At 35.6% G+C, this 13,724-nt stretch overlaps 1 protein-coding gene across 4 annotated transcripts in view; it reads right to left on the bottom strand.

The window, feature by feature from the left end:
* COMMD10 (COMM domain containing 10) overlaps nt 1-13,724 on the bottom strand; it is a 185,149-nt gene that overhangs the window by 52,155 nt on the left and 119,270 nt on the right. The window contains exon 6 of one of the 4 annotated variants that reach the window (XR_005366529.1): nt 7,477-7,586. The exons of the other annotated variants lie outside the window; for them this stretch is intronic. The gene's annotated coding sequence lies outside the window, so the exon portion shown is untranslated. The remainder of the gene's footprint in view (nt 1-7,476; nt 7,587-13,724) is intronic. 4 annotated transcript variants of the gene reach the window in all.

Here is a 13,724-nt window from a genome sequence, read left to right as displayed (position 1 = left end):
TTAAGATGGGAAGCCATTTGAGAGATTTGTGCAGAAAACCAAAAAGCAAAGTATTTTGCGTTTTAAGGGCTCTATAAGAATCCTTGGAGTTTTTTTTACATGAACACAACAGGCTAACAGTAACAAACAAAAATAGATGGTAATAAATGAAGTAAACATGTTTGAAGGGGCAGGGTCCCTATTGACAGTAAGAACGAAGTTAGAAGCGGCTAAATTTTCACTGGCACTGGAGTTGGAAAATGGGTCTGAATCAAAATCTGCTATGGATGCCAGGTTGACAGCAGAGGCTGAAGTAATGGGAATGCAGAGTCAGCAGCACCAGAGTAATGTAATGAATTCCTCAAAGAAATATTCCCAGGGAAAGACCGAGAACGTCATTTGGACAGCTTTACTAACTAACAGACACTCTTAGTCAGGCATTTGAAAGACTGCCTGTTCTAAAAACAAACAAAAAAGTACTGGTTTAGCACTGAAAGGAAAACCATTTCAATTTCCTAACAGTCATTAAAATAAGAAAACAGGAAAATACTTCGCATATAAATTCTCAGGGTAGTAATAATCTAATGCATATGGCTTTGAAGATGGGTAAAACTGTTACTTTAATACACTAAGATGGATGAATAAGGAATGACACAGATTGCTTAGGCAAACATAGTTGAAATGAAGTAAAATTCAGTGTTCAATGGATAAACTATTGAAGTATCCAGTAATGATGCATTTAAATAGGGCAATTTGGCTGGAACTGTACTCATATGTAAATAATTTAAACACACATTGAGCTATGAACTAGCTAAAAAATATTATGAGTTCTAAAAACATACCCAATAGGATAATTTTGTCTTTAAGGTTAAAGAGAGTTGATTTTAAAAGGGTCTCAGGTTCCCTTTTGTGAAGCGATCCCTTAAAGTATAAATGGTTGGTGGAACACAGGAAGCCGCTGACGTGGAACCTTGGGGGGTGCCAGAGGAGAAGGGGCAACAGCTCTACTAACCAGCCACTCAAAAAGAGTCCAGGTCATGCAGTCTCTGTGGGATCTGAGACTTCTTAATTTGCTACAAAATCCTCACTCTATCTATCCAAATGTCTACACCCTACCAATGAACTTGAATCTTGAAGGTACTATTTGTAAGGCGACAAAGACATCAATCATTTGTGTGATGTAATTTCAGATTGGTGCTTTTTATACCCGCTTCACTGTTTATTTTTCTCCAATTGTGAAATGTGCCAGAACCTACTTATCTTTTTTTTTAAACAAAAAACACTGATACAATTAAGAAGAGTGTGGGTTAATAAGAAACAGCTCATCATTCAGAAACATAGATTAAAGGGCAATAGTAAATACTTAATTCCCTAGAGGGGTCTCTCTGGTCCTTCAAGACTGAGAATTATAAAAGCTGTAATTCCCTATGGCTGCTAATTGTGGGACTGCTGCTTACCTGCTGAGTGTCAGTCTGAATTGGTTGCCCAGATAGCTACAAAGCTGTCACATATGTATTTCAGGTATTTGATTTTCCTATTAAATTCCTAGGGCTAGATTCACTGTTTCTTGGCTCTCATCTCTTCATTTTTGCCATTTTTTTGGAGATACTTTCAGAGGTTTTTGCATGTCTGAGTTAACTATTTGCATTCACATTTCATGGATAGATTGGCTGGGTATATACACTTCTAGTTTCAAAACCAGTCTTGTATAGAGCCATAATGACCTTTCCTTGTTGTGCCCTAGAATTCAGGGTTGCTGGTGACTTTAGCAGTCTAATTCATGTTCTTTTGTTGGTAACCTATTTTTTCCCTTTTTTAGAATCTCTTAAGATTTTCTTTACCTTTACTGGATTGAAACTCTAAGAGTATGTATTTATATGGGAATATTGTATTCATTTATTCTGCTTGATATATGCTTAGCCCTTCCACCTGAAGATTAAAATAGTTTTCTTCAGGTCTTGAGATTTTTAAAAAATTATTATTTCCTTAACTTCCTATATGTAGTGCACATATATTATTTATGCACATTATCTTTGAATCCTTCTGTGTTTTATTTCACACATCATGTTCTTAAAAAAATCAAAATATAACACAGTATGTTAGAAAGTGATAGACTGTAAAGTAGAAGGTCTCTGACATGTTTGTGGAACAGTAAGGTTGGTAAGGCTGAAGTGAACTGAGTGAGGGAGAGAGAAGAGTGGAAAATATGAGAGGGGAAACCTTGAGGGCACCATACCATTTAGGATTTTGTAGGCTAAAACAGACTTCTCAATTTTTCTCAATTTGAGTGAAGTGGTAAATCTTTTCAGGGTAAAAAGCATGGTTAAATCATGCATTTCCTCTTTGTTAGTATTTTTAAAATAGAGTTAATGTTCCAGTTATAAAAATTATGATTTATTTTTAATTTATTTCTATCAGAAGCCCAGAAATTTTGAAAAAGAACAATACCACAGCATACTTTTATTCCAATTTGTAGTGATGCCCCCCAAAAAATTGTATGCAAGATTTGTAAGCTGAAGCACTCTTAGAAAAAAAGTTTTTTTTTTAAGATTTATTTATTTGAGAGAGAGCAAGAGAGATCACAGAGGGAAAAGTAGAAGCAGACTCCCTGCTGAGCACAAAGCCCAAGATGGGACTTGATCCCAGGACCCTGAGATCATGATCTGAGCTGAAGGTAGATGCTTAACTGATTGAGCCACACAAGCAACCTCTTTTCTTTTCTTTCTTTCTTTCTTTCTTTCTTTCTTTCTTTCTTTCTTTCTTTCTTTCTTTCTCTTTCTTTTTTTCTTTCTTCTTCTTTCTTTCTTTTCTTTTTCTTCCTTCCTTCCTTCCTTCCTTCCTTCCTTCCTTCCTTCCTTCCTCCTTCCTTTCCTTCCTTCCTTCCTTTCTTTCTTTCTTTCTTTCTTTCTTTCTTTCTTTCTTTCTTTCTTTCTTTCTTATTTTTAAGAGAGAGAGAGAGAGAGAGACAGTTTGCACGCCTGTGTCCTTTGTGGAGCCCAATGCAGGGCTCGATCTTAAGAACCTGAGATCATGACCTAAGCTGACACCAAGAGCCTGATGCTTAATGACTGAGCCACTCAGGCACCCCAGAAAACATTTCAATCAAGTTAAGTAGTTATCACCTTTAATCTGCTTTTTATTATATGGTCAAATTATTATTTAGCAAAGTTCAGTTGGTGTATATATATATATATATTTTAAATGCAATAAGTACATACTGCATTTCTTCCAAGCCGACACTTCTTAAATCTTCTGCCTGATTTACACTAATGCTATCAATTCCTACTGAGAAGAGTAAGGCTAACAGAATCCTTTGTTAAGGTGAAATGACTGCAAAGCTAAGGGGTCAGAATATAATGTCATTGGTGTTTCAAACAATTTTCCTAATTGTAATCCAAGTGAACTTAATACGACTAAAAATGATTTGGTCTAGTATGTGATAACCTTCTGTTCTGAATAAATTCATTTTATCTGGAAATCAATATAGCTCATGCACACAAACGAGGTCTGAAAATAATAATACCCCAGAGCTCCAATAGGATGCCATATCCTTGAAGTTTTTAGACCAATATGAAAGGCTCCTTCCTGGGAGAAATGATGCTTCTGAGCAAGATATTTCTTAAAATACTATTTCCAGAATGGCTTGCAACCACCATAATAAAACATCATCAGGAAATTGTCAGCCCAATTGTTCACCACATTGGTAACATAGAAAAAAATTCCCAAATTTCCTGGAGGACAGTAATTAACAGAACAGTTTTACGATTAATAGGCTTAAAGGCAGGAGTTTCAGTGAATCTAGACCAAGCAACTTTTATATCTTTGATGACTGTCCTGACCACTTTTAACTGGTTTAATGTAATTTTAAAATGTTTCCCTAAATGGCACATCTGTTAACAGAAACCAGCTTAAACTCCCATTAAGTTTTATTCCACAAACCTCAAGGTTCTGCTCTGAGAACCTCATAAGTATCCACCATGCTGTAACAGGATTAGTCGTGTATTTCAACGTTAATCTAATGGTTGTTTTAAAAAAATTTTAAATGTGTTTGCTCTCCAGGAGTTCATAGTTAAGCAAGCAATATCAATTCTGCTTGGTATAAAAACCCATTTCTACTGGCAATGATATGAAAACCCAAACCCATAACCCTTATATGGGTGGGACAAACCCCCAGGGAATGGGCTCATCAAAGCACAGAACCAAGAGTATGATGGAGACTGAGCTTTGACAAGGTACCACTGGGTAAGACTCAAATCAGTAATCATTTCTGTCATTTTCAAATATGGATCTGTTTAATGCCTTCACTAGTTTGGACTAACCATTTGGACGATCCCAAACTGTTCTGAAACCTTTGCATTTAGCTGTCCAAGGTTTTGTTTTTGGTTTTGTTTCAAGCTTGAAGTAATTCAAGGCATCCTGTAGCAACATACTGCATCAACAAGTTGATTTTTAAAAAATAAATGTCTTCCACTGAAGAGATCAATGTTCTTAACTATTATCTCTTTAATTAAAGAAAAGTGCATGTGGGTGGCTCAGTCAGGTGTCTGTCTTTCGCTCAGGTGATGATCCTGGAGTCCTGGGATCAAGCCTCACGTTAGGCTCCCTGCTCATCCCTGCTCAACGGAGAGTCTGCTGCTTCTTTCTCTCCCTCTGCCCTTCCTCTCCCTCAGCTCATGCTCTCTATCTCACTCTATCTCAAATAAATAAAATCATAAAAAAAAGAGATGTGCTGTACAACATAGCACCTAACTACACCTGATGATACTGTATCAAAATCTGTTAAGAGCACAGATCTCATGTTAGTTGTTCTTGCCATGGTCGTAATAATAGTAATAATAATAATAGTAATAATAATAATATTACCATTCAGCAAGCAATGAAGAAAAAAATAATAAACCTGAAGGTAGTGAGGCTGCTCAGCCACATGGCCTCCTTATGCAAAGCTAATAAGCAGAGGACTATGCTCTTTGACGGGAACTTTCAAATAAACACAACTCAGAAAACCTGGACAATGGAAAAATTAAACTGTACTTAGAATACATAGTAGAAAACTGACAGAGTGAATCTTTAGGATATGAGAGAAAAGAACAAAAACTGGATAAAACCTAATAAAGTATATATTCGATGGACTGAGCCAGAAAAAGGGAGTAAAGCATTCTTGAATTTATTTACGGTCTCACGTACCTAACTAGTGTTTAAGTTGGGCTCAACGATATTTTAAATAAACATGTTTCAAATTACTTTTCATTTCAAATAATTAAAAATCTTAAATAACCCAGGCTATGTTACTTCATGTACAAATATATCTTTTCATTGCCAAATAACTGTGCATGTATTCTGGTTCACAAACAAACCCACACTAGATTATATATTGTCATATTCTGTTCCCCAGCTGTTTCATATATGAATCATTTGTCTCCCTATTAGATGATAAACTTCTTTGAAGCAAACCAGACTGCCTTCTCCTTTTGTATTTGTTCCTGCTAACATACCGCTGGACTATGGAACCACTCAGTAAGTGCTTGTAGAATTGAACATATCCTTCATCATTGTCATCTCTGTTCTCTGAAGTACAGTTGAATAGATTTAATGCCTTGGTGCTGTCAGCTTTTATACTTTGTCCTGCTTCCGTGACCACCATGGTAGAACAGGGCAAATTCAATCTTTACATTTATTCAATGTTGCTCCTGCCAGCATTATCAACAAGGATAATCAATGCCAATTCAAGTGGTGAGTTTTATTACATACGAGTACCTGTCACCTAAAGACAATCCAAAACACCTATAGTAGACTTTGTCATTATTCATTTGCAGCTGACTCAAAACAAATGATCAATCCTATATATAAATTCACTGCCTGCCTCCATAAATGGGAATTTAAAAAATAGTTAAGAAGGGAAATAATAAAAATCACTATTTTTAAAGTAGAAAAGTTGAAAATGTTCTCTGTGTACCAGCATGTTTATGCCCAAATGTGAAGGTAATGTGAACTGACCGTACTGCCTATAGACAGATATTTATTTTACACTTTTACAGAGAGATAAAATAATCAACCTTAATCCTATCATAAGCAGGGAGTCAAAATCAAAACCACAATTCTCACAGTAAGTTAATCTTCCAAAATAAGACCATGTCCCAGTGCTTATTCACTGACAGTGAATAAATTTTTCTTTCCAATGCAGAAAGATTAAACTGAACTATGAAGTAGTTAAAGCTTGTTTATAATCAGGGTTAAGTTATAACATGAAACTAATTGAAGAGATAGTCACAATGGTCCCAAAAGGTCCTATTTTAATAAGCTTGAGAGGAAAAGGATCAGAATCCAGGCTTAATTGTCATCTACAATCCTACAACTCATGACAAATCACAATTTATGCAGCCATGAAAACATCCATTTAAAGTCATAGCAGGATTATATCATCTCTTCAGATTTAATTGAAACTCTGAAGGCAAAAAAAAAAAAAAAAGCAGTAGACTATTAATGGTTCTTTGACAAATCTATTTTATTACACCTTTTATCTAATTCTTTCAGTTGAAATAAGAAAAAAAATACTACTTATGAACATGATAAATGTGTTATTTCCTTAACTTTAATTACTTTGCCTAAATTAATTTGTATTAAAATTAACATCTAGTTTGAGTCATGCAAAATCAACAATAATGAATAAAACTGTACTTTATTTTTCCAGTTTTAAAACTCTGGCCCAGAATATAAATGATGTTAGCATCAAAATGATGGTTTTATGGCTCACACTATACTAGATTTTATTTCTCCTAACCCACTTTTTAAAGGTGAATTCAATGTGTATTTTTAAATCAAGCCACTACAATGACTATGTAGCTGAAAAACTCCTATCTGTACCAATTTCCAATGGCAAAGTTGAGATTTTTTTCTCTAATTTAAGGAAAGCAGGAATGAAACCAAAATGAACACCTAAGAGTCAGTGACAGTAACCGTATTCACATTTATCGCCACGATGAAAAAAAAAAAATCCTTTTAGTCCTGATTCCTATAAAAGATTTTAAGCTCCATTGAAATGTAAGCATATGTGCATTATCCTGATGACATTTTATTCCCTCTCTTGCCTTGTTGACATTTATAACATGACCCAGTTCAGCTAAAATTACCACAGTGAAAAAGTAGCAGCATTGTGATAAGTGATTTTACCTAGACATGCTGTCTGGTTCCCACTGGTATACACATACTGACAACTGACATCCCTGGGTGAGGGAGACTAATTTCTTCTACTTGTCTTTTCATGATAAAAGGCATTGATAGTGACTTTTTAAAATTCTTTGCTTCCAAACTGAGAAACTGAAAAGTCGTGAATGCTTGGCATCATCAATCAAGTTGGAAAACTAAGCCCTGTAATAACACACAAGCAATAAATAAAATAAAATAAAATAAAATAAAATAAAATAAAATAAAATAATAAAAATAAAATAAAATAAAATAAAATAAAATAAAATAAATAAAATAAAATCCCAAAGCCAGTACCTTGGGAAATGAAGGTAACAGGAATGAAACCGCCAAAGTAGGGGATCTTAGTATTTCTGGCCATGTTCCCTGCTCCCCACCGGTAACAGTGGACTGGTGCCGGGAGGCATCTGAGACAAAACATAAATGCAGTATTTCAAGGACAGTACTCTTCAATGTTAAATTATCAGTAACTATGAATGGAATAAGAAGTCTCTGCAGGTGGCACCAGATTACAGCTGTAAAATCAGGGAGTCTTTCAAAGATACTGTGAGAGATAGAAAAAGGAAAGTAGAAGAGTACCTCCAATGGACTGATGGATTAGAGAGAGGACGGATAATCATAACTAATGTACCACAAAGTCATTAAAATTAGGTGGGAATAATAATGTCTGCTCAAAGAAACCCAGGCCCTGTTGACTGAAAATTGAAGCTCTATCAAGGAGGGAACTAGGGAAGGAGGATCAGAGCCCTCAAATAAGGAGAAATAAAGAGAAAAGAATTTCTGTCCTGGCCTGAGTCCAGTACTTAAGTGATGATACTTCCTAAATGATTGATTCTAACTTGTGCCAAGGAGAGTGAAGCTGGAGTGCTGATAGAGACGGGCCCTGCTTACCACCCTTGTGAACCAGGAATGCAAGAGAGTAAGAGAGTCAGGCAGAGTTTATAGTATAGGTACATTCACCAACACCTTGGGCCTGGGGCACAGAAATCTTGAGAATTTGTGCAAAATGAAGGTGCAGTTATACGAAGTCTACCAATGAGTGCTTGATGTTTTTAAACTGTCAAAATCAGCAATGTGCCTATATGAAAAACTCCTTATACTGTATTAGGGGTTAAATAAATCATAACTGCAATTTTATGAATAAATATGTAATTTCAGTGTGGTTGAAGTCACGCTAGGTGGGATTTGGAGGTACCTGGGACACCTGCTGTGGGATGGTAAGAGATAGCAGGAACATCCACTAGTGTGTGTATGACCTGACTGGCACAGGAGTACACACTTACGGGTACCTGGCTTGAGGCAAGAAAGGGTAAGGCTAGACCTATACAAAGGTGGTCCAGAGACAAAAGTTGTTTTTAGGAAGAATTCTGTGAGACCCGGAACCCAGCACAGCTGCGATGATTAAAGTGAACCCAATGCCATTTTGGATGCTCCGACATTCACATCTGGAAGAGCATCAAGAGACAGCATTGCTAATGAGAAATGCTACCCAAGGCACACATTACAGATGTGGTGGTGAGGATCCTGTGAATGCATGACAAGACAAGAGTAGAGGAACAGGCGGAGCCTGTGTGCACTAGTGAAAGAGCACTGGAGACTATCAGAATAAACTGAGGTACACATCATAGGGAGGTGACAGGTAGGACATGAACCTGTATAACAGAGATATTACCATTAACATGACTGCACTGAAGCCTCAAAATGGTGTGTCTTGAGTCTGCGAAATGTTCTATTCTGACAGATGTGATAAGGGAGAGGGAGTAATCTAGCAAAGGGTGGAGGTTAGGGGAAGAGCACATACTCTAGAGCAGACTTGTACTTCTATAATATTTAGAAAAAGAAGCTTCTCTCTAGTGACATTCTTTATTAATGGTCCTGTTGCGGGGGGTGGTGGTGGTGGTTTTCTTAACCACGATGAGGACAGCTACAACAAATGATATTTGCCTAGTGCCAGTGCCCATGAAAAACATTTTATTATTCATTAACTCACTGAATTCTCACAATGAAGTTAGGAGGAAGGTACTGCTATGATTGCACTTCACATGAATAATGGAACTGAGTTTATGATTTATCCAAGGTTCCATGGAAGGTTAAGTGATGGCAGCAGTTTAGGGACATTTTGGCAAGACCTCTGCTCCAGAAGCATTCTGTTTGGCAGCTTCACTGAGAGTGCACAGAGTGGAAACCTGAAAGTATCATTAGCCAAAGCCAGAAGCAGGAACAGGGCCATAGCAATGAACCATGTCCTCAGTCTCCACCTTGAGGCTAACCAAGAGAGGAGTAGAGCTCAAGTATTCTAAGTCAGGCTGTGTGGGACTTAAAGACTATGCTCCACATATTCTGTCCATATTAAGGAAAGACATAGCTCCTCAAATTAAGGGAAGAAGATGAATTTCCTCCGGTTCAAGGGGCTTGGAGGAATGAAGAGGGCTTTAGTCTTCTCAGGCTGATCTCCAGGTTCTCCTCAAACCTTAGGAACTCAGCATTCCTCAGTTCACCAATGGGAATATGGATCCCACAACTTGAATTCTCCCCACAACCTAGCCACTGTCTGTATTCCACTCCAGGCCCAACCACCACTGGGCTTCTAAAAAGTGCAAGCTGGAAAATATTTACCACCTGAATTATAAAAACTCTCTGTATGGACTCTATAGGAAACAGACTATGATAAATTTTTCAAAATAAGCAATAAATAATAAACATACATGATACAAAATATCACAAATGAGAAAGCCAAATATGAAATGGTCATGTTAGTTTATGTACAATCATTTAAAAATGCTAAATCTTTAAGCAAGACATAATTTCAGAAAAAAAAAAAAAAAAAAGACATAATTTCAGTTGATAAGTAGTCTGGAACATCAGCACTTAAATTTTTAAGACACATTTACAGTCTAATGATACATACTGAATGCTATATTTAATAGTGGCAAAATAAATTTATGGCCAAATTTTAAATGCAAGTTTAGATAAAATCAATTACATTTTACAGGTCCTTTTTTCTCCCTATAGACTCTCTAGCTTAAGCTGAATTACTTGTCCAAAAAACTCTTAGCTTTCATTCAAGGAGTTGGTAAAAAATGAATGCTTATTATGGATCAGACAGTGCATTTGGGATCTTTTACTTTAATGAAATGTATATTTTAAAAAGATGAAAATAGAAGAAAACAGGCAAAAGAATGGCAAGCTGTAATAATAGGTGAAAAAGAAATTAACAATAGATGAGATGGACATGGTGCTGGTGACGTACCTCCCTAAGGACATACATTTAAGTTAAGAAAGTCAGAGAAGGAGTTAGCTATGTGCAAAACTGGAAGAAGAGTTCCAGGCAGATGAACAAGAATGGCAAATAAACTGCAGCAGAACAATACTATCCTGTGAAGAACTACAAGGACATGAGTGTTACTCTGGTCAATGAATGAGGTCAGGTGGGAGAGTGAGAGAGTTGGGCCCAATGGACAAGGTGTCACAAGCCACAGAAAAGAGTCTGGATGTTATGCTAAATACAATGGAGAGTTACCAAAAAAGTGTTCTAAGCAAGGAGTATTGTGCTCCAAATAACATTTTTAGGTGGTCAACTTTAAACTGTATAAAAATGGATTAGAGAGGCTCCAGTGGGAATCAGGAAAGTCAAAGGACAATGAGACTTTGGAACAGGTGGCAACAGATTATAAGAGGGGAAAGTAGATTCAAGATACAATTTTTTAAAAGATTTATTTATTTATTTTAGAGAAAGAGCACACGTGAGTTGGGGGGAGGAGCAGACAGAGAGGGAGAGAGAAGCCTCAAGCAGATTCCATTGACGCAGGTCTTGATGCCAGGATGAGTAAGTTAAATTTATGGTCATGACTGAAGTTGTCATACAAAATGTCAAAGACAACAATGATAACATACAAAGATTAATACAAACAAACTACATATATATGCTGTAGTCACTTCTACTCATCAATGGGCGGGTAGTTCTGGAATGTGAAATAAGGTCAGAAAGAAAAACTGAAAGCAAACACAACTGAAAATAAGTAAAATGTTTGTATTCTCAGGCAACATGACCCTGTATGTAGAAAACCAGAGAAATCTGCTCCTTCCAAAAACCACTGGAACTAAGAAATGCATTGAGGAAAGTCATGGCTTACAAGACCATAGTAAAAGTTAACTGTATCTCTATATACTATCAACAACTCAAAAGTGAAATTGAGAAAATAATTCTACTCATAAGAGCTTTTAAAAAAAATTAAACTCTTAGGAATTTAGCAACAAAAAACAATCTTTTCACCAAAAGCTATCAAGCTGATCTTTATAGAATTTATATACAGAAATGCAATGAATGTAAAGTAGGCAAAATAATTTTAAGAAAGGAAAGTAGAAGGACTTTTATAACTCAGTTTCAAAAACTTGGTATAAAGCTACAGTAATCAAGATGATGTGGTATTGGTCTAAAGATGGACATTTATATCAATGCAGCAGAATAGTCTGGAAATAAACCTTTCCATTTATGATAAATTGATTTCAGACAAAGGTACCACCAGGGAATTATATGAAGGAAAGAACAGACCACATGGCTATCTAATTGTCCCAGCACCCCTAACTGAAAGACTCTCCTTTCTTCTATAAAACTATAAAACTTCTGGAAGAAAATATAGGAGAAAATTATTTTGATCTTGGGCTAGGCCAAGATTTCCTACATATATCACCAAAAGTATAATGAAAAAAATTTGATTAATTGGAACACAAAATTAAAAAGTTTTGCTCTAAAATATTACTCATATTTAAGGAAATTCAAATTGAAAACCACAGTAAGATACCAGTATACATCTAACAGAATGGCTATAATCCTGAAGGCTGCCATTATCAATCATTACTGAAGAAGAAAAACTGAAAACTTCTTACTTGGCTGGTGGAAATGTACAATAGTATAGCCACTTTAGAAGAGTCCGGCAATTTCTTAAAAAGTTAAACATAAACTTACCATATATGAGCCACCAACTCTACTCCTAGGTATTAGCATAAGAGAAATGAAAGCATACATGTATCCCTACAAAGACTTGCATATGAATGTTACAGAGGCATTATTCATAACAGTTCTAAATTGGAAAAAATCCAAATGTCCATCCAACTGTGGAATGGCTAAACAAAATATATTTATACAATGAAATACTATTAAACAATAAAATGTAATCACCAATATATTCCACAACATCAAGGAACCTCAAAAACATGATGTTAAGTGAAAGAATTCATTGTAATACTTCATCCATCTTAGGCCTAGATTTTATCACAAAACCATGGAACTATAAGACATTCAGCAGGCATTAAAACAAAAATAAAATTTAGTACTCATTCAATGAACAAATATTTATAAAGCATAAGTGACAGATCAGGAAATGGCTTGGCATTGGAGATACAATGATGAGTAAAAACAGAGGTGGTTCCTACCTACATCCTTCTAATTCTACTGAAAAGCAAGTTCCCTTCCAAAGTCCTCCTGTAGATTAAGGATTTATTTGAGCAGCAAGATTTATGGACTATTTCTCAATGAAAAAGTATTAGTTCAATTTGTAAGAAAAAAAACAGGTTGAGTTAAACTTCCAAATTCAAGTTTCCTTAGAGGACTTGGACTAAAGAACCAAAAAGAACATCATTAAGTGAAGAGACCTGGAGATGGAAGCTCAAAATGCTTTGTTCTTTTCAACAGCAAAAAAAAAAAAAAAAAAAAAAAAGGATTAATAGTAAAACCATTTCCAAAGACTTATAATGGTGCTTCTAACACATGCTTTCTTTAAAAAAAAAAAAAAAAAAAAAAAAAAGGTACAATGAGCTCAGCTCTTAGAAACATAAAAATGCTTGAAGCAATTAGGCAAGGAGTACAACTGGAATACCTTCATTCTTAAGGCTACATTGAGTGCTTCATTTTAATCAGATGATTTCAAATGCTGCCTTTTGAATCACTCCAGTCTGGCTTTACCTTCTATCACTGTTTGCATGCCAGTGATCACAAACTTCTTTAAGAGTTCCCAACAATACATCATAGTCTCTTCAGGGTTTTTGAACATGCTATTCTTACTGCCTATAATATTCTCTCCAAACCCCTTCTCTCTCTCTGGCTCTGATTCAACCTTACAGTTTCAGCTCATGTCTCAGTTTAGATCTTTCCTGACATTCCCCGGTCTAGGTTAAGGATTCCTAGACTGTGCTCTGAAGGTACCACGAACTTTTCCTTCCTAGAACTCCTAAAATATCTAATTATAAATGAAATATCTGATTCAACAATATGTTTGTAAATATGTTCCCAGAGCTTAGGAAAGTCTCCAGCATCTAGTTTGGAACTCAATAAAGATTTGTTCGATAAATGGCATTCAGGTAAAATATGGATAAGCATACTCATTATTTCTTGTTTCACATATTATTTTGTATTTTTCCCTGGTATATAAATTTAACTTATTTTGTACTCATTACTGAATCAATAGAAATATACTGACATTTCCAAAGTATTTCCTAGATTTCATTTCCTCCTGTTTTTTTTTTAAACCACATCATTTAATATAGAC

This window comes from Canis lupus, chromosome 11, assembly GCF_011100685.1.
Source record: "Canis lupus familiaris isolate Mischka breed German Shepherd chromosome 11, alternate assembly UU_Cfam_GSD_1.0, whole genome shotgun sequence".
NCBI lineage: Eukaryota > Metazoa > Chordata > Mammalia > Carnivora > Canidae > Canis > Canis lupus.
This window is presented reverse-complemented; position numbering and strand designations above follow the sequence as displayed.